Source organism: Lissotriton vulgaris, chromosome 1_1 (genome assembly GCF_964263255.1).
Source record: "Lissotriton vulgaris chromosome 1_1, aLisVul1.2, whole genome shotgun sequence".
Classification (NCBI taxonomy): domain Eukaryota; kingdom Metazoa; phylum Chordata; class Amphibia; order Caudata; family Salamandridae; genus Lissotriton; species Lissotriton vulgaris.
In genome coordinates, this window is record NC_141685.1 from 1767303869 (window position 1) to 1767325184 (window position 21316).

Genomic DNA, 21316 nt, shown 5'->3' on the forward strand with positions numbered 1-21316 from the left:
ACCTTCTTGCAATCTAAGATCTGCTCATCTTTTGCTTTTTTCTCAGTCCCTAGAGTATAGCTGGCCTGAATGGGTGGGCGTTCATTTCCCTTCCTGTGGGCTGGGTATGCTCAGACGTGAGTCCCAGGCTCTCCACATCACTGGAGTCAAGCTATCCAGGCTGAAGAAGGATGATAGCCAGAAACCGGTCCTTGGATGCTTGATTGCGGTCTAGGAAAGACATGGCTTGCTAGTTCGGGCTAGACTGTTCCCATGAGGCACAGGGTCAAGGCTGATTTGCATATAGCCATTGTCTTGCCTAGGGTGGTGTGGAGTGCAAAAAAATGATGGATTTAGGCCCAGATCTATGTACTGGGGTGAATGTAAGACATTGTTCTGCATTCTGTCCATCAACTGTGTTTTGTGCATTTTTCTAAAAGTGGCATTTTCAAAATTGTAACTTAAAATCTGAATTTACCATTAAAGAGGATTTTAAATTATATAATTCTGTTGGAAATGAGGTCTCTGATTGGCAGAGGTTAGCACCCTTGTCAGATCAGGGACCACCACTCTATTTAGGTTAAGTTCCGAATCCCCCTAGGGAATTGTGTACCCACCCTCTGGTAGCTTGGCGCAGAGCAGACAGGCTTAACTTCAAGAGGCTACTGGTAAAGTATTTGTATACAGAACAAGTCACAGAGGACACCACAACAAATAGACTCCACAGAGTGGTAGAAAAATATGGGTGATTTATATGCACGTAAAATAAGACAGTACAATACATCTCTTCTTAATAAGGATATGAGTACATTTACGAGATTACAGGCAGACAGTGCTGAACGGATTGGGCTTCCTTCAGGAGCATTACGGTGATTTTAGAATCCACTGCATTTTCCGCGAGTGAGACTGGGTCTTTTGGGGCAATATTTTAGCTGTAATTAGGTGGGGGCGCCTTTTTAGGCAGTGAGACGCAAAGCACCAAAATATTGGAGACTGGTCGTGTCCAAGATGGCAACGAATCACACCACTGCTGCTGAGGGTCCATGGAAGTCAGCCTGGCAGTTAGGGAACCTGGAGAACTTCTGAGATAGACAGTCATGGGACTGGTGTTACCGTGGCCGTCCTCGCACACAGGCAGTGGGGGAGAGATAATCAGCTGGCAAATTGGTGCTGGTTGGAGCCCAAGTCCTCGGAGCCCCGCCGGTGTTGCGTGGAACGCCCATGGCCCAAGTATACGGTTGCAGTGTAATCCTGACAACCACGTAAAGGGAGGCACCCCGTTCCCGGTTGGCAATTGATACAGTCACAGGGCAAGGGCACGCTCTTGAGGGGATTCACAGTGCACTAGGCCCCTGGCATCTGGACAGCATGGGAGCTGACGTCACAGTGAGGACCTGCGAGGCTGGTGGGGCTTTGAAGCCCTGTAGGGTCAACGGGGAAGTCGACAAGCCCCCAAGCATCCCTCTGGAGGCAGTTCTTGGTGCATTGGTGGCAGGGTTGAGGTCAGCAGGCGGGGGTAGCTTAATAAAGCAGGACAGCAGTTCCTGGGACCAGCCAGACACAGCATAGAGGCAGTCCTTCCTATGCAGCATCCTTTACTCCAGCTTCGTGCAGGTCCACTAGTGTCACACAAATGTGGGGCCAGGGCTCTATTTTATACCCTGATGCTCGGTTACTAGAAGGGGGCAGAGACTTCTAGAGAGGTCTTTGAAATTTAGGGGGTTTCCTGTCTCACCTGATCTGGTTCATTGCTGTCTGCACTGACAAAGCTGAGCTGTTCAGCCTATTGAGGGGGGGCCTGATCAACCTGTTCAGATGTTGTAAGTGCGAATCACTACTCCATCCTCAAGAAGGCCATCAGTATGTAGATGTGGCAGCCCTTCCTGTGTTTGGGGGAGTCTAGGGAGTATGCAAGTGTGGGGCTGCCACCTTGAACCATATGTGGATTGGGGCGGGCAGCAGATGCACAGAGTTTAGGTGTTATGTAGTTCCGTAGGACCCCCAGGACCTGCACGTTTTGGATGACCTAAACGGAGGGCTTGGTGTGAAGACAGACTCTGGACAACCCCAATGAATGAGTCAGCCGTTAGACCTGTTAGCTCTTCAGTGCCACTGTCACCCCCTGTACTAAACAGTGTAGTAGGTAGTTTCTGGCAACCACTGAACATGACAACTCTGATTCCTCAGATATCTTGGAAACAATACAGTATCTTTCGCTCAGTCACTCGTGCTTGCTTTTCTCAGAATACATAGAATGACGTTTGGTAGGGTTTCAATAATTATTTATTGGCCAAGTGTAAGTCTAGTGTGCGACAATCAATAGACAGGGGCAGACAAATGTAATGGCTTGAACCAATATTGTAAAAAGTAGATACATTTCTATCATAGTGCTAATAAGATGAATAAAAGCATATTACATAAAACAATAGTGTTGGCGTAATCCTATGATGCGTAGCCTACCTAACCGCGCCTAGACTAGAGGTGTATGTGAAGCATATATGTGTAAGTGCTAGGATATGTTCTAATGGAACCTGATATAGCCTAATTGAGCCAAGAATTTCCCGGAGAAGTGCTAACCCCTGACCTGATGGTTCTGAATGAAGGACCCCGTCTCTGCGTCAAGGATGGCACAATGCTCGGGATGTCGAATTTCTGGTTTTCGAAGGCTCAGTCTGCAGAGTCTTGGTTCAGCCTTGAAGGAATTTCTCCTCTGTCTTGGTAAGGGGGAATGATGGTCTTTTATACTAAAGTGGTCACTCCGGGGATTTTCTAAAATAGATATGTTTTGAAAACATTTTCTAACCCCCTGCTAATCCTTTTCTAAACAAACATGAGCACATGCAGCTGGATTTTGGCCATGAATGAAAAAAAAGTGGTGACCCTTGTACAGAATATATCTATCATGCCTGGGGACATATTTTGTGTACGTCAGGTACAGGGATTAAGATATGGTACCAAGAGCCTTTTGTCGGAGAGACAGAAGGAAGCTACTGGGTAAAAGGTCACCAATGTAAGACTGTTATGTCGAGTGGATGGGACACAATGTATGGAATCGTTATATACATGATGGAACGAACCAAGGTGACATGACATAGGGAACGACAGAGACATGTCCACTTTCCAAAGGTGGCATTTCTGCAACAGAAAGGGTAAAACCCAATACATCAACAGGGGGGATTTCTCATGACCATTCCACCCATTCCAAACATGACATATCTACTCCTTCCTATGCAGGAGTTATCACTTAAAGGGATATACGGGAATTCCAAATGCTGGCCTACGGAGGGGTAGGCCTCACTGCAATGGCAGAGGCATGTCTGGGGTATTGTCGAACTACAGACCTATTTCTTTATTGCCGGCGACAGTCAAGATGCTGGAAAAGGTTGTCCAGTGTCAATTAGCTAAATTTTCTGAGAGCAATAACATTTTACATGATACTCAATCTGACTTTTGTGCCAGTTTTAGTACAGAGACGGCCCTCGTAGAGGTGGCCAAATCAATGAGGTTGGCGGTAGACTCTGGGGCATCAGCCAGGCTGGTGCTCCTGGATCTATCTGTGGCATTTGACATGGTAGACCATGATATTTTGGTTTGACGCCTCCAAGACTTCAGCATTATGGAAACCGCCCTTGAGCGGGTGAGGTCATTCCTCCACAAGCAAACTCAAAGGGTGGCTTTACAACCTTATGAGTCCGAGCAGAAGCGCTTGTGGTGTGGCTTCGTGTCAGAGGAGACCTGGAGAGAGCTGTGGTGAACGTGCACCCGGAGTAACGTAATCTCAGAGGAGTGGGGTACGTGTACCCTGTGGCTGCCTGAGACCTTCCTAACAGTTGCGGCCCGGACCGGCAGCCCCGGAGGAGCTGAGCTACCAGGCCGAGCCGCTGAGGCCCATTGAGAAAGTTCTGCAAGGAAAGCACAGTTCAATGAAGGAGGAGAGGAGAGTGGGGTCACGCCCCCAGGTAACGTGAATCACTGCCTGGTTGGGGTGCGGGCTCAGAGGGACACTCTCTTGGCCTCTCAGTCCTTCTGGCGACATGAGCCTTTGTTTTGGCTCAGATTGGGGCCCATACTGACCAAAGGAGAGGCAGTACTGGGGCCAGAGTGAGAAGCTGTACTTTATGTCATCGTTGATACGTGTGGGGGGCAACTGTTATCGAAGAGGCTGACTGTTGTAATACACATTGTCAATGTTGCTGCTAACGAACTGCCGGACTGTTTTATGACGCCTGTCATTATTTCTGCATAAGAAAGTAGGCGATTGTAGCGCTGTGCATTACATTATTTCTCCATTGCAAAGTACAGGGGTGTATCGCCCCCGCATTGTATTATTTCTTCATTGCAAAGTACATGATTGTAGATACGCATTGCATTATTCCATAATTGCAAAGTACATGATTGTAGCGGTGCGCTTTGCATTATTTCTTCATTGCAAAGTACGTGATTGGGGTGTGACTCATTGCATTATTCCTTCATTGCGCATTACATGATTATAGCAGTACGCATTGTATTATTTCTCTTTTTCCCAGCACAGGATTGTATTGTTACACAGCGCACGATTGTTTGTCCATTGCAACGTGTGTGATTCTAGCAGTGACCAGCACAGCATTTTGAAAGCGGTGGTTGGGATTCAAACCTACCAGCCAGCAGGAACTAATATTACCCTTTATTATATGTTGGCCTTTGTATCATGTGGTCTGATCGTATATCTTTTTATTTAAAGTTTATACTCGTTTTATCAAACTCGTGTGGAGTCCTTTTGTGGTGTCACCAGTGGGTTGCTGTGAGTGTGATTGCACATACTGTACACTCGTGCCTTAAAGATAGGCCTGGCTGCTCATGCCACAGTACTAAAGGGGTGAGCAGGGCTATCTCAAATGGTGTCCTTACTTGGCCTAACGTTGAGGGAGGAGTCCCAGGTCTTGCATTTGGTGACAGTGGTGCGGGACTGGGACTCTGGCTTCCAACACCGACCATACGGCAGCTTTATCCATGTCAGGAATGGCTGGGAAAGGCCCAATCTACCCAATATTATGAACATGTAATCCCATTCCAGGGAATCAAAGGCTTTAATGGCATCTAAGCAGATACCTGGTGCGCTGATCAAATGAACCGGATTAAGCTATTCGTCCGAATGCGATCGCAGCAAGCGATGGGTGCCGAAGTCACAGTGAAAATGATTAATGAAACCTCGTGTATGTTGCTAGCAACTGACGTACTGCACGTACACGAGGTTGTGATTGTGTTCGGACGAATAGCTTAATCCGGTTCATTTGATCCACACGGGGTTTGACCTATTGGCTACCCATCAGGCTACTATATCTCCACCTGTTTCCCATACTGTCCCCTGTCTTGAAAAAGACCCGCCGCGGCCACCAACTGGGGCGCTTTAGGGTCGAAACGTCGACGCTTACCATTGCTCAAGATAACTCCAGGAGCTTGTACAGTTACCCCTTGTCTCCTTGGAGTACTAATTCAACACTCTGGCCTTCTTACTTCCCCATGTATAATTTGTATAAATGTGTCACTGAATTTAATGCACTGATCACTTTGTTCACCAACAGTCACGTTCATCACATGTTTTCCTAACGGTTTACCATTTATTGAAACTTGTGGCATCACAGAATGAAGTAATTCTTGTGTATCGTGATTGTTTTTTACTCATATAAAGACTTGATTCTCAGTTGTTTTCAGAGAGGTTTAGTCAATGTGTAATGAGCTGATCTAGCCTTTCTTTAAAGTAATTTCTCATTACCCAACAGAACCACTTTGTATTTAACCACACTTACCCAGGTTCTGAGGGACACAGGGTCACCCCTTTTATGTAAATCATAGGTCTATTCAGGACCAGCTGGAGTGCACGCTAGAATAGAAGATGCCCTCCCCTCGTGGTGGATGGAGGGACCTCCAGGCGTCAAAGAGCTGGTGATCTGTCATGATGGCCGTGAGGTGTTTGGTTGAGGATTGATGTGAGGATGAGGTGCCATGTGAGCGATCGGAAAGAGAGTCTAGTGCTAAGTTGAAATCAGCTCCCCATATAATGAAAGTGGAGCCTTTTGCTAATATGTGACCCCATGCTGTGTCAAAGTAGCTGGCATCATCAATGTTGGGGGCGTAGCAACTAACAAGGGTTACTGTGTGTCCCTCTAATCTGCCCCACATCACGATGAATCTGCCCTGTGTATCTTGTAGTATCCCTAGCGGGCAGTATCTTATGTTAGCTTTGATGAAGATTGCTGTGCCTCTAGCATATGTCGAGTAGGAGGAGAAGCAGCTGTGTGCTGCCCATTTCTTTCTAAAGGTGGGTGCTGCTTTAAGGTCCAAGTGTGTTTCTTGCAACATAGCCACCTGCACTTAGTGTCTGTCTAAGTATCCTATGATCTGCCTGCATTTGCGAGGGTCTCGGAGTCCTCACATGTTCCATCTAAGGAAGGTGTAGACGTGGGTCTTGCATGCTCTTGGCTCCGCTGTATCTGTCTTGTCCTCTCTGAGATCGGAAGGGTCAGTGTGTTCTGCCATGGTGAGTTTGTATGGATCATTCTCTATGCTTTCCTAATTGTATGTGCTCAGTATTAATCCGTGCAGCAACGCTGTGTGTATCAAAAGTAAGCCGCCCCCCCACCAGCCACCACACCTGTGGCCCAAATCCGTAGGTGAATAGTATCCCTCCCAACTTCCCCATTATTATTAAATCTGCCCGTCGTGTTGTGCAAGGATGGATGTTGGCACCTCCAGGAGAATAGAATCATTAACAGTTTAGTAACATCCAGGAGGTGTGTCTTATACAATTACTAAAACTGGTAAAAGCAGTATGCTAACGTATGAGTCAATTAGTAACATAACTTCAACATAGTATATCATTCAGGGAATTCCCACTAGGGTAATACACCAGAGAGGCTGTCAGCGCACCTCGCAGGAGCGAAGGGTGGCGGGGAGTCATTATTGCTTGGCAATTTCATTAGTTCCGGCAGTACCGCCCATGCAGGCTCTGTCAAGTTCCGTGTGTGGTCATTCCCTTCAGGGCCGGCGCATATTTTCAAACCGATTAGCAATGAAATAGGGAGTGCATAGTCTTACAAGTGATGCAGGAGACTGATTCTATACAATGACCCGGCCTTAGTCCTCTTCAGAAGCAGGTGGCGTCCGTAGAGAGCCAGGATCATAATCCCTAGTTATGGATGACCGTCTCTTAACGGTTTTTAGGAAATCTTAAGCTTGTTGTGGGGGTTTAAAGATGTGTGTCATCCCACGGTAGGAGATTGGCAGTTTGGCGGGGTAGAGCATCGAGTACTGTATGTTGGTTTGCTGGAGTTTCCTCTTGACCAGTAAGAACTTCATGCACGCTTCTTTTACTGCCATGCTGAAGTCCGGGTAGATCAAGAGTTTATTCCCTTCGTAAACCAGTTCTTACTTTTCCCTTGCTAGTCTCGTCACTGTGTTGTGTTCATTGTAACTGAGTAACTGCGCCAGTATGGGTCGGGAATACGTTCCCCGTGCCAGTCTGGCTGAGAGTAAGCGATGGGCTCTCTCCACCACTAGAACTCTGGAGAGTGCCTCCACGCCAAAGATCTCAAGCAGCAGTCATTCTAAATAGTCCTCCATGTGGCCAGTTGTGGTATACTCAGGGATCCCCACTAAACGCATGTCGTTCCTGCATGAACGCGCCTCCAAGTCTTAATTCTTTGCAGCAATAATTTTTAACAGTTTATCCATCTCTTGGAGTCATTCAAGGCACTCAGAGGAAGAGTCTTCGAGGGTGGATATGCGCTCTTCGGTTTCGGTAATGTGGCCATCATGCTTCTCCAACCTTTGTGTGATGTAGTCCATGTGCGTATTCATGGCGTCCATTTTGGACTTGATGGAATTAAGGCTTTGACACATCATGAGGAGAAGTTATTTTATATCTGTATCTTGTGGGGTAGTTGAAGTTGTGCTTTCCTCTTCCCGGCATGAGTCTGTGTCTTCAGCGGTATTGGAAGTGTTTTTCCAGACTGGGCAATTGGAGTTTGGCCTGTTTGCCATCCGTTGGACCCATGATTCTCCCCTCTGAGTGGTATGGGCGGGCACGGTATGCCTCTCTGGAAGATGAGGATGGAGCGGCTAGCTCCGCTTGTCACTTAGGGTGTGCAGATCCCACTCAGGTCAACAGGCGCCAGTTTGTGCCTTCGGGAGGTTATATAAATCAGTTTGTGCCTTTGTGCGGTTATTTAGGTGAGTCCTGGCTCTGCCATGGCCCAACTCTTCACCCTCCACCCTTATTGTTATGTCGCTGAAGAGGGCACGGGCCCACAAAAAGCAGCGTGTCTTGCTTGGGATTTTGCAGGTAATGTCCACTTCAACCTGTCTTACCAAGTATCACAAGGCAGCAAGGCCACTCTGCGCCCCAGGATCAAGGCCTCACCATTCCACCCGCTGCCTCCCTGTGCTATACAGGTCCCACAGGTCTATCAGCACACTTCTAGCAGGGTTCTCCTCTCGACCCCTTCAGGCCCCAGGTGAGTGTGCGAATGGGGATTTGGGAGCCAGCCGCATCAGCAATCTCACAACTCGCATCAGGGTGGCCCATCACCTGAGCCGAGGCTCAAGGTTGCTCAGGGGAAGCAGTACGGCCTCAGCCTGGCTCACCTTTAGCGTTGGTGCAAACCTACCTCAGCCGGTCCCGATCTCACTCAGTGGGCAAACCTCTCCCCATAGTGTAGCTCTGCATTGGGCATCTCCTGGTTCCTGGCAGTGACGGTGGCCGGGGTCTGTCCACTGCAATTCCGAACAGCAGGGCCAGGCGATGCAGACCCGGCAAGCTCAATCCCGTTGCCGTCATATTGAACTTGTCGGCTGCAAAACAGGGATGCGCTGCGTGGGTTCACTTAGACAATGTCAGTGAGACCGCACTAGGCCCATTAGCTCTCCGGTGAGTCGCGTTGGGCATAACATGTTTAAAGGCAGTTTTCGCCACTTTAGGAAGGAGGATTCTGGCAGATTATGGTCCTGGGCTAACAGACCCTCGTGGCAGTGCGGCCATCTTGTTCATTGGCTCTCAAGCTCCCCCCAAGTCATGCCAATCCATGTAACATGGGTGACATGTTGTGGTACACAGGAAGAAGAAAAAGTGTGGTGTAAAAAGAATCATGTGCAGGATACTTAATCATGGTTATAAATGGTGCAGTGGTCATTTCTTGGGGAAAAACATATGTTTTGACAAGGGTTCAAACCCCAACAGGAGAAATTCGTTTTCATAATATTTCCCTTAATTTTTCTATTTTACCGAAATCAAAGATGTCCCCCCCAGTAATGTCGAGGGAGATTTGTGGCCTTTTAAGTCATTGTGGAATGAGACTTTGGGGCTGGTTGTGTAAGAAAAGGAAGTACATGGGGCAAGTGCCAGAGTGAAAGAAAGGAAGGGCTATTTGCTTATGTAAAGCAAGTGTGGATTTGTGGTATGTAAAAGCAAAAAAGAATGAAAATAGACGGAGAACCAGCACAATGTTTTTATGATAAAAAAACTTTGGGTTAAAAAAGTCCAGCGAAACAGATGGTACAGTGGTAGCTCACAAGTGTCATGGGTGCTCTTTGTCAATGGGTTCAAACCCCAGCTGAAGCAAATTGATTTTAATATTCTTTTCAATTTGTGTTCTATTTTGCACAAATGAAAGCTGTCACTTTGTGAGGTGTGGCCAGGCTGCCAACCAAGATGGCCACGCAGCGCTGAGGCTCCGCCAGCAATACCAACATCTGAGCCCAACCCTCCTTCCATCCTGGCCGCTTTCTGTGCGGGAAAACTGGCCTAAATGCACAAAAGTGCACACATGAGTTGGAGCAGTGCAGGGCAACTGAGGGTCTGAAATATCGAATACGGTTTGTGGCACTCCGGCAGCCTTACCTGACGGAGAATCAATCAGATGGGCCCCGCTGGCCATTAGGTGAGCATGCTCTGCTTGCGGCCCTCCCCCCTACTTTCAGCCCTTCCTGCACCTACAACTGCATTCCAGCCCGCCGGCTCCCGGAGGCCCCGCAGTGAGAGGGACCACGGGTGGGTCTGGGGGCCAGCTATCCAGCTGTGCAGGCCAGCCGGGTGGTCCACGGGGTTGTGCCTGCTGGGCTGTGCATGTGCATGCCAAGTGACGTTTTCTATAATGGCAATAAACAATGAAGTGCACAACTCCGGCCTAGCATCCTGGGGGTGAGAGTTCCTACCCACCGATGCTCCTTGATCCACCGTTAAGCTGCTGCACATAATTCTGGGCTCAAATTGGGGTGAGACTGTACTTGTAAGGTGCTGTGTGGGTTGTTTCAGAGCTTTGGGGCCTCGTGACCCATAAGTGGTCGCCTGACACCCTGTCATGCGGGGCTGCCTGTTGTGGGGCCCGAGAAGGAAATTGGGTCACAGTGGGCCAAGCTTACACACCAGTTTGGTGACTGAAGGCTCCGGGTCCTGAGGGCCAGCTGGCGACCAACGAAGCCTTGCGGGGATGTAATGGGGCATAAAGACCCCAAACAATGGCTACTCCAATTTGGTAAGCCTGCTCAGCAGTCTGTGGAGTCTTGTTGTAACATGGTCGAGGGGGGTTCCGAGGAAGCCACCCTTAGCGATGCCCCTGCAGGGTCGTAGTACTGCTCCTTGAAATGAGAGCAGGCTTCAATGTCCTCGATGGCCGCTTCAACACCCTCGAAAAACACTTGGACACTATGGGCGCAAACTTGGACAGACACGAGAAGCGTCTAGATACTGTAGAGAGCAGGGTGTTGAACCTAAAAGATGGCATGGCACAATCCACCAAGCACATGCATCAAAAAGATTCTCAAAGACGTTGCAATAAAGAACGAGGATTTGGAGGCGCGCAATAGGCGTACTAACGTCTGCATTTTGGGCGTCCCTGAGTCATCCATCACAGGGAGTATGGACCTATTCGTGGAAACCCTGCTTACAGACATCTTTGGTAAACAGGCCTTCACCTCCACTTTTCTTGTAAAAAGAGCTCCTTGCTCGTTTGGCCCCCGCTCCAACCTGGGTTGTTCACCTAGGCCCATCATCGTCCGCCTTTTAAATTTGCGAGACAGAGAAACAGTGCTAAGGCTGATGAGGGAGCCTGGTTCCATATCCTGGCATGGTTCAATGTTGGGGCTGTTTCCAGACTTTACTATCATGGGGCAGGAGGCCAGGCGAAAGTACACCAGCTGAAAGCAACACTGCGCAATCTTGATCTTCAATATGGCATGTTATATCCAGCTTGCCTCCTAGTGGATGTTGAGGGTCGTTCTCACATATTTGATAGCCCCACTGTGGTGCAAGAATTTTGGAGCGACAATAAAGGAAGCAGTAGCCACAAGAACAAGGACACCTCCAGGGCCTCCCCCCTAACAGTGGTTCAGTGGCCAGCGTGGACTGATTCTCCAATGAGTAATCAGTGCAGCCTGCACTGAAGAGCTGCAGCTAAATTTTTGAGTGACCTTTTATTTTTGGGCAAATGATGTGACTCTAATGATCGTTACAAAGTTGGGTAACTAGCATGGCGTTGCCACAACCCAAATGTTGATCACTTTGTGTTTGTTTCAATTGTGGAAATGTATCTAGTTTTGCTCCTTCTTTATTTGCTAGGGTGTTTACATGATGCATGTCTTCACGTGTTAACTGGGGATATTCCCTGCGAAATGGTGCACTGGGATGGGGGGGGAGTTAGGACGGATTGTCAGCATTTTTGGATTACCATTATTTCTAACCTTCTTTATTCACTGTAGCATGGTATGCTAAAACTGCGACGCACACTTCAAATCACTGTTACTATGCTACGATGTTGGAGCAGGTTAGGTTGTCAACATTTTCAGATATGATACTGATCGCCTCGAATGTCCAGGGGCTTAACAATGCTAGGAAGGGGAAGCAGGTCTTGCATTATTTACAGTTTCCCAGGGTGGACATTGCTCTTACAGAAAAAAACACCTGCCCAAAGCTGCCACCATCACTTTGCGTCAGGCTGGGGACCGCATTACTACTTTGCAGGGTATAGCACATATGCACGGGGCACAGATGTCTTGATTCATAAACTTCTGCCCTTCCAACTTTTAAAAGCACACATTGAGAATGAGGGTCGCTACACGATGGTGGCGGCTCATTTGATGGGACACCAAAGGGCGTTCATCTGCGTGTACATGGGTAGTGTGGACAGCCCAGGGATCATCCAAAGCCTTCACGCACAGCTCCATCAATTAGATGCAGAATGTACATGCATTGGCGGAGAATTTAATCTACTGTTGGAACCTGCGCAAGATAGTACGTCCAACTCATCGGACAGCAAACCACACGCATGCCAAGTTTTGCTGGTTATGTGCAATTCTTTTGGCCTGGTAGATGTGTGGCATCAGCGCAACCCGGAAATGCAGAGTACACACATGACGCTGCCCAATATGGTACTTGGACCAGATTAGATTATTGGTTTGTCTCCCCCAACTTGGCAACGTGGTATAGGGCATCTCAGCATCTCCTCAGCAAATATTCTGACCACTCCCCAGTGGTATTGCAAGTACGCATCCCTAGCCCAGAGGGGCTGTGAGAGGGTGTGTAGATTCCCCGGGCAGGCACTGAGGGATGAATTGTTTAGTTAAAACTTTGGGAGGCCATAGTTGAATACTTTGAACTGAATAAAGGATCAGTGAGCTTGTGAGCCATACTCTGGGAGGCATTTAAAGAGTATACAACTCTAAGCATTCTGTGGTTCTAAAAGATTTGCGTGATACGATTGCGCATGTTGAGTAGCAATTAGATATGCTAGATAGAGATCAGGTTGCAAGGCCTGACACCCTCTCAGCTCAGCCACATCTAACAATCTTGACAGAGTTCAGAGAAGCAGCGGAGCGTGAGATTCATTTTGTTAGCAGGTACGCTATTGCAAGGCGCTATGGGGAGGGTGATAGACCTGGCCACACATTGGCGCGGCTACTGAGACCCTCGGCCGGGCGTTCATACATCACCTGCATCCGTTCCTCACCCGGACAGACCCTAACTGATACCCCAGATATCCCAGATTAACTTTTTGCAAATTATTCCACATTATATGCAACACGGGTGACGCATAGCCTGGGAGACCTTAATGTCTACCTTGCAGAGATTGCTATGGTGGGGCTCACAAAGTTTATGCAATAGTTTCTGGAGGAGCCATTCTCTGCAGAGGAATTTAGTAGCCCATAGATGCCATAAATGGCTCGACGGCCCCAGGCTTGGATAGTTTTACTGGTATCTTTCATAAAACCTATAAGAACTTATTAGTGCCTACCTATTTCAGGTTTATAGTGAAGCACTCCAACGCAAGGAACTTCCCACCAGTTTGCGTGAGGCTGTAATAATCCTCCTTCAAAAAGCCGGGAAAGATCCGCTTCTATAAGGCACTTACAGGCTGGTATCACTTTTAAACCTCGACTACAACATTTTGGCTGAAATGATTGCGCTAAAATTGGCCTTGTTGCTGGACCACATTATCTCCCCGACTCACTCTTGCTTTGTCCCCAATAGGTTGACTGCTTTAAACCTGCGCACATTATTTGCAGTAATAAATAGGATCGCTCGGGAGGTCTCTGCGGCTGCTGTCCTACTCGATACCGAAAAGGCCTTTGACTACTTGAGGTGTCCCTTTTTCATAGCAGTGATGAGAATGTTGGGTATCATTGACCTTACTTTGTTGCTTTACACTGCGCCCACCGCTAGGCTTCGATTGAATGGCACACTGTCCCCTTCATTCGATCTCACTCGTGGCACCAGACAGGGTTGTGGGCTCTCCCTGCTGCTCTTCATATTGGCGCTGGACCCTCTGGTTTACCATTTCCAGGAAAGACACCTGCACAGAGGTCACCAGTTCAAAATGGGTCCTCTTTTAATTTACCTATATGCGGATTATATCATCCTATATGTCCGAAACCCCCAGGAGAATTTGGAACTGCTCAGCAGAGAGATTATCCGGTTTGGCGTTTTTTCAGGGCTGGGTATTAATTGGGGAAATTCCGCCAAATATATGGGTATTCAGAGCCACAGAGAAACCAAGCAAATTATCAGACTAAACTACAGCCCTGCGGCGCATAACCTGGAGCAGCAGGTGAGCGTTGGTAGAGACTCCCACTTCACCTTGCTGATCGAGTTGCACTTGTGAAGATGATAGTCCTGCCAAGGTTTTTGTATCTGTTACAGAACATTGCTATCCCACTCCACAACACTTTTTTACGTACTTTGCGTTCTTTTTTTAAAATAAATCTTTTGTATTAAACATTCTCGACATAAAGGTACAGATTCACAAAATCAGTAAGGGGATTTACAGCAAAATCAAATCTACATACAAATACAGCAGCATAATTCAGTGGAAATCACGGGGAGGGGGATCATCACCACCAGCATCACAGGCAGGGGTATATATGTCGCCACGGTATGCATTCTAGAGGGCCCAAATCCTAGACAATTTTCGGGGGCACCCACGGGCCACATAAACTGTCTTTTCTCTTAGCATGCACCAGTTGAGGTCTCTCTCCCAATCTGTGACCGTGGGTGGATGTGGGGCTCCCCAAAGCTGCGCAATATTTCTCTTGGCGTTCACATAGCCAAGTGTGACCCATTGCATGGTATAAGTGTTGAGGTCGGTAGGTTCCCAAAGAGATTAAGGAGGCATCTGGGCTCTTCTGGTTTGACATCTACCCCCAATGCTTCACTCATGATTTTATGTATGTTGCACCAATATTCCTGGATCGGCCATAATATGTGTATGAATATGCCCATTTGTGTGCATCCCCTTCTACAAGAGCCATCCGTCAGCCCACCCATGTGTACCAACTGAGGACCAGTTATATAGATTCTGTGCAGGATCTTAAGTGGCACCAGTTTTAGTCACTCCGGGATCGCAACTGTTTTGGGAGAGGAGACCGCTTCCTGCCAAGTTTCATCGTCCAATTCGATTCCGTCCTCAGTCCATTTGTCTCGTAGTGCCAGTAGGGGATTTTCGACATTGTTAATGAGTTTCCGGTATGTTAGGGAAATGGCTTTGTCAGGCAAGTGGCCATCCTCTCGTGGGGAGGTATCTGGTGGAGTAGAGTCGCTAGGAAATACTGTTTGCAGTGAGTGTCTGAGTCGAAGGTACCGATAAAACTCGGAATCTGCCAGGGCATACTGGGTTTGGAGAGCGTTAAAGGGCTTCATGCCCTCTGCGCAACAGAGGTCCTTAATATGGGAGATGCCTATTAGATCCCATTTATCACAACCCTTAGAATTTCCCAAGTATCCAAGTTTCTGTGAGTCTCACAGACGTGTGGTGAGAGTCAGCTTATTAAGCCAGCCGAGCGACTTAGCTGCAGAGTGCCAGATTTTGACTGTGTGATTGGTGGGGCAGATGAGCAGGTATTTGCCTGGTATTGAGTATAGCGCACGGGAGAAGGTCCCATTGGGAAGAAGTCAGCGATCCATTGGGAACCGCGGGTTGTCAGGGCGACCTTCAATTTCGCCGTCATACCTGCTGAGTGTCAGCTTTTTCAGAGCAATAAGCGGCCTCCACCCCCCACTTCCCCCCCCAAGAAGGTATCGCAGGAGTCCTTCAAGCTCTTAAAAATACGAGTTTGGGACAGGATCAGCTGAATTCTGCAGGACGTACAGGAAACGGGGTAGAGACATCATTTTAAATAAAGCTGCTTTGGCCAATAGCAGAGCGGGAGTGACTTCCAGTTTGCTATGTCACTTCTGAGTCTCTGCAGTGGGGGACTAAATTACGGGCGTATTGCACGGAGGAGTCGAGAGAAATGAATATGCCTAAGTATTTGTAGCCTTCTGTGACTATTGGAATCGGGCAGTTTCGGGGTAAAGGGGGGGTTCCCCCAGAGAACATACAAAAGCGTTTTTTGCCAATTGACACGAAATCCAGAATACCTGCCAAAAATGTCCAATATGTCGTAGACTGCTATCAGGGATCCCCTTGGGGACGTGAGATAAAGAAGAATATCATCCACATATAAGGAGATCCGATCCTCCCATTCTGCCGACCAGCGCATGCCCAGATCATTACATCCTTACGGATCCATGCTGCAAGGGGTTCGAGGACCAAAGCGAACAGTAAGGGCGAAAAGGGGCATCCCTGACGGGTCCCTCGGCTGAGTGTGAAGGGCTCTGACTTCCTGTTGTTCATGACTATCTGAGCCATCGGCGCACTACATAACGGTCGCACCCAGCACCAGAAATTCGGCCAAAAACCGAGTTTGGCAAGTATTGCGAAAAGATAAGGCCATTCCAGTGTATCAAATTCCATAGAAAAAGGAAAATATTAACAAAGGTCCCAATTCAAGGACAAGATAAAATCCACTCAGCCTATCCAGCTAAGTGTAGTATATAAGTAGGACAGACGGCGATCACAACATCCCGCTGTTTTGAACGCCGGTATACCGAGACGAGGACAGGCTGCCAGATGAAAGGAGCAGGGAGGCCGTAATAAAAGACATAGGTAAGCATTAAACAAAAAACAGGGGGAACCACGTAGTAAATTGTATCGACGACCCCGTATTTGGAACGGTCTCAGAAAGCACTAATGCCCAAACAACCACAAGAAGGGAAGGGTTAATATAAGACATAGTAGTAGCACTTTTGTTCCAAAAATGAAAGGGTTAATGCTCAGTAATGATCAGTGAAGCAAGCAGTAAATATTTGGTTAAAAACTGATCAAATGTACAAGAATAGGTTGTATGTTAGTAGAGAACACGAGCTAAATCTATGTAAATTAAAACCCTAACAGCCTACAACACCCTGTGAGGCGAACCCCAAGTGTGTTGATGGTCACATTACGAGGCAAAGACCCAATTGAAAAAGGTCCCCGACTGTAATGACCGACCCATTAATCTTATGGTGAGTGGAATTTTGATGTAATCTATAGAACAGTTTCATACTTACCTGCATTTAAGAATTATAATACAGAAGGCAAATGTAACCCTACAGGTAAAAAGTCACGGAAAAATCTTCAAGCTAACGGTGGCTCCTCCTGGCAGCTAACATCTGGCTGTATTTTATTCAGGTACACAATGTATAATATTAAAAAACAATCAAGATAATATAAAAATAAGCGGAAAGGTAATTCAAAACAACCGTCGCTTTTTCTTTCTTTAATCACAGATGGATATATAAAAAATCAACAAATAAGACCAAAAAAGGAAATTGAGATTACTCCTTTGGTACTAGGTACGTAATAACAAAAGCGTTGACCTAGGAGAAAATAGGGAATTAAAAAGAAGTGATTTAATATCATGTAAAAAAAAATTGTGTATACACCTTATGTCTACATATAGGAATCGCACACTTTACAAATTGATGCAAGTAACTTGCGCCCAGTTGATGGTCCCAATCTACACAGGACCTTCGTTCAAGCAATAATCTCCATATGGACAATAACTCCATCTGGATCAATAAGGTAAGCATGTACGATAGCACACGTCATGCTTGTTTTAGTGATGGTACTAGGGTTTGTTTAACCAGGGATATGTAAATTAGAGGCGCAATATGTCATACATAGATTTTGAAAAGATTATGGAAACAGTATCTAACTGTGAAAGTGTAATTTGAAGTGAGAAGTAACAGTGTGATTAAAAGAAATGTGTTGATGTACAAGACCTAAATCCTTAGCTGAAATTGTTTGTAACATGATACATATAGAATGTGACAAGAGAACTATTCTGAAAAATTTTGGAGATAATATCTAACTATCAGGGTGCTTTTTTAAGTGAAAAGAAATAGTGCGATCGAATGAAATGTGTTCATGTATAAGACTTAAACCCTTAGCGGAAACTGCTTGGTAACTCTATGTTTTCAATGTTTTTAATTGTTTAGAATCAGTCCTGAGGAAGGTGTACAAAAGAAAGCCGAAACGCTGCGTCGACCTTGTGATTCTTTGTTTTAAAATTTTTTTTTTATTGATACACAGATTACAAATCTTTTATGATGTTTTTAAATGAATTGTAAATTGTCATTTGTTTATGTGAAATAAAATCTAAATGTTAATGTTACCAAGCAGACACTGTTAGAAGTCTTATTTTCCATAATCGTGTTTTCCATAGTCTTATTTTTATAGTCTTGTTGCACGCACTGTACCAAACCAGCCTCAACTTAAGGTTGTGCCGAACAATATAGGGTGTAATTGATAAACAAACAGACTCCATTGTACGATTGTCTTTTCTGTTTATTGGTAGAAATGTTAGTAGATGGCCCTGAGTACCAACACTAAAACAGAGTGGATTTTATCTTGTCCTTGAATTGGGACCTTTGTTAATATTTTCCTGTCTCTTCCCCCGGTCCCTTATAAACACTGTGTGGGGTCCTCCTTTTTCTTCAATTTTCAAATTCCATAGAGGCATTAAGGGAGACTATAATTGCATCCTCACGTATTGTCGATACTCTGCCCAGGACCCCGTGCAATCTGCGCAGGTTAAGAGCAGTGTTTCTTTTAGGCATGAACCCTGATTGATCTGGGTGTACGAAGTCCCCTATCACCTTGATCAGCCTTGTGGCGAGCACTTTAGCTAAAATTTTTGGTTCCGCATTTAGTAGCTGTTAGACCTGGCACCATTAGTGTGGGTCTCCCTTCCATGTTTCGCTGTTGTCTCCTCTGTTTTTGCTGGTATTAGATGCTCTGGGCGCTGTGTCACTGCCATTCAGTGCCACAGCGCAAATGTTCCTGTGTAAATATGACTGTGAATTGATATCTCCCTGATTGGCTATTTGGTTTACCTGTTAGTCCCTAGTAGTGTGGCCTGTGTGTGCCCAGGGCTCGTAACCCAAATGCTGCTGGTGGGCCTGCAGTGCTGGTTTGCGCCACCCACAGAAGCAGCTTGTAAAGTGTTCCTCAGACCTGCCACTTCAGGGACTGCGTGCAGTCCAGAACTGTCATCTTGGCTGTGAAGTGCCCACACTTCCCAGCCCTGAACCTTCCCTTAGCCTCATGTCAGTCACCCCAATGGTAGGTGCATTGTGTGTGTAAGGTAGTACATGGCTTGATATGTGTAGCATGTACTGGTAGTGAATTACCCTCCGTTTTGTTTTTCACTGCTGCAAGGCTACCTGTTCTCCATAGGCTATAATGGGCAGACTGGCTAATACATCTTATAGTCCTATCTGACTCAGGGAACATGGTAGAAATTTGAGTTTAGTATGTTGCGGAAAAGCATTTATTGTTCAATTATTTAAAATCATTACAATATGCTAACTGTATAAAAATAATTATCTAAAAAAGAAGTGTAAGTTATATTCCCTTAACTTTTTCCTCCGGTCAGTTAAACGTGAAACCTTCCTAAACTGACATATTATGACTGTGCAGTTTAAAAACAAAGTGCATTAGTGTTTTTAAATTGAAGGTGTGTCCGCCTCTCTCCTCCATCCAGACCTTCAGTTTCCCTTTTGCAGGGCAGCGTTTGCGGACAGTCCCGCGCGAATTAGGTCTGTAAATATCCCCAGCCATGCTACTGTTTGACTTGCTGTACACAAAAAACACAAGTCCGAAATTTCGCAGGATCGGTGGAGGCCCTGAGCTCTGCAAATTGGGATAACCAAACGTTGCCTCTCTCTAGCTAACTTTGGGCAGCAACACAACAAGTGATACCAGGATTCATGGTGGTAGTCACAAAGTCGGCATGTTTAGTATGCCTGAACTCAGAATGATTAAATGCATCTTTTAGTGAAGTTGGTTTTAACATTCTGTGTTTGAAAATACCACTTTTAGAAAGTAGATATTTCTTGCCTAAGCCTTCCAGTGTGCTCTGCTGTTATGTGTATTGGCTGTCTGGGTTTAGAGGGGCAAGGCAGGCTGAGTCAGACCTGGGTTGAATAGAGAGATCTGCATTGAGTACTGGGGAGGGGTAGCTCCTTGACCTGAATAAGGCGGTGCCTGGCAAGGTGAATGCTGGCTCCACCTCCTACTGTGCGTCTGATGGAAGACCTCCTCTTTCTGAAAGGAAGGATGCAGCCTGGTAAACAAAGTGCTCCAGGCCTGAGCAGAACTGGTTCTGGCTGGGTTCAGTGACTAGAGACTTTTGAGAACAAAGACCTTTGGGGTCTAAATATCTGTGCCCAAACGCCTGATTTTTGTATTGCTCCTGGATGTCAAGAGGAACTTCTGTCCGTGTTACTGAAGGAATCTGCAGGAGAGGACTGTCCTTGTGTTTGTGTGCTGTTTCTTGGATTGGCCTGTAGTAATTCCCCTTGGACTTGGAAGAAGAGGGAAAAGGACTTTTGAGACACTTTTATTTTGCTAAGCAATCACCCAAGGGCAAGAAGAGAGCTAGCCTCCTGCTGGAGTCACAGGCACAACTGACTCCCCCACCAGCCTCCTGATTCCTCCCAGCGGGGATTTCTATCTGCAGGTGAGGCCCCTGTGAGTTCCAAGGCCCCTAGTTCTACTACAGAGAAGAGAGTGCTGAAAATCGTCGCTAACGCCGCTTGCGAGCCGCCGCAGCTGAAGAGCGTAAGAAAAATCATTGCGCTGCTACCGCTGAGCGCTTGCAAACCGAAGATCATCGCATCACACGCTTGCGGGCCCCAAGTCCTCGCTAACCCCAGAGGTCATCGCATCGCACGTTTGCGGGCTTGTCAAGGCTCGCTAACCCCAGATCATCGCGTCAAGATCATCGCAGAGTGGGCGCTGTGCGTCCGCCATTTTCCTTGCATCGCACCCAGATCGTCGCTCCCTCACGGGGGACTATTTTCTTTTGTCACAACAAGATCGCACACGCAACAGGATCAGCACATCATATTCCCTTGCGGCAAGGATTCAACGCATCGCTGGCCTAGCATGGAGAAGTCTGTCACTTTGTCCCGCACGCACCTGCAGACCGGCGCATCATCCTCCCTTGCGGCAAGGATTCAACGCACCGCCGGCCTAGTGTGGGAAAAATCATCGCTACAGCTCGTTTGCGACATTTTGCTTGGTTTGCTACGAAATCCAGGTACTTTGTAAGTAAAAGGGTCGCAGAGACCCCTGCCTTGAACTGAACCCCTATTTGAACACTTTGAACTTGTTTTCCAGCTTTTCACAGAGTACCCCCCTTTTTTTCAGTATTGTGGCTTTTTACCGTTATTGGTCTTGTGTTAAGTCTATATATAAAGATACTTATTTTTTATAACTACTTGTGTGGTGTCGATGACCAAACAGGTCAACGCCGTTTCATCATCTTGCTTCAACATCCTTCGCATGCTCAAAAAAACATTTCGCTGGATCCCCACCGAAACTAGAAAAACAGTCACCCACGCACTGGTTACAAGCCGCTTGGACTACGGAAACACCCTATAAGCCGGCACCACCGCAAAACTTAAGAAAAAACTCCAACGCATCCAGAAAGCATCAGCCAGACT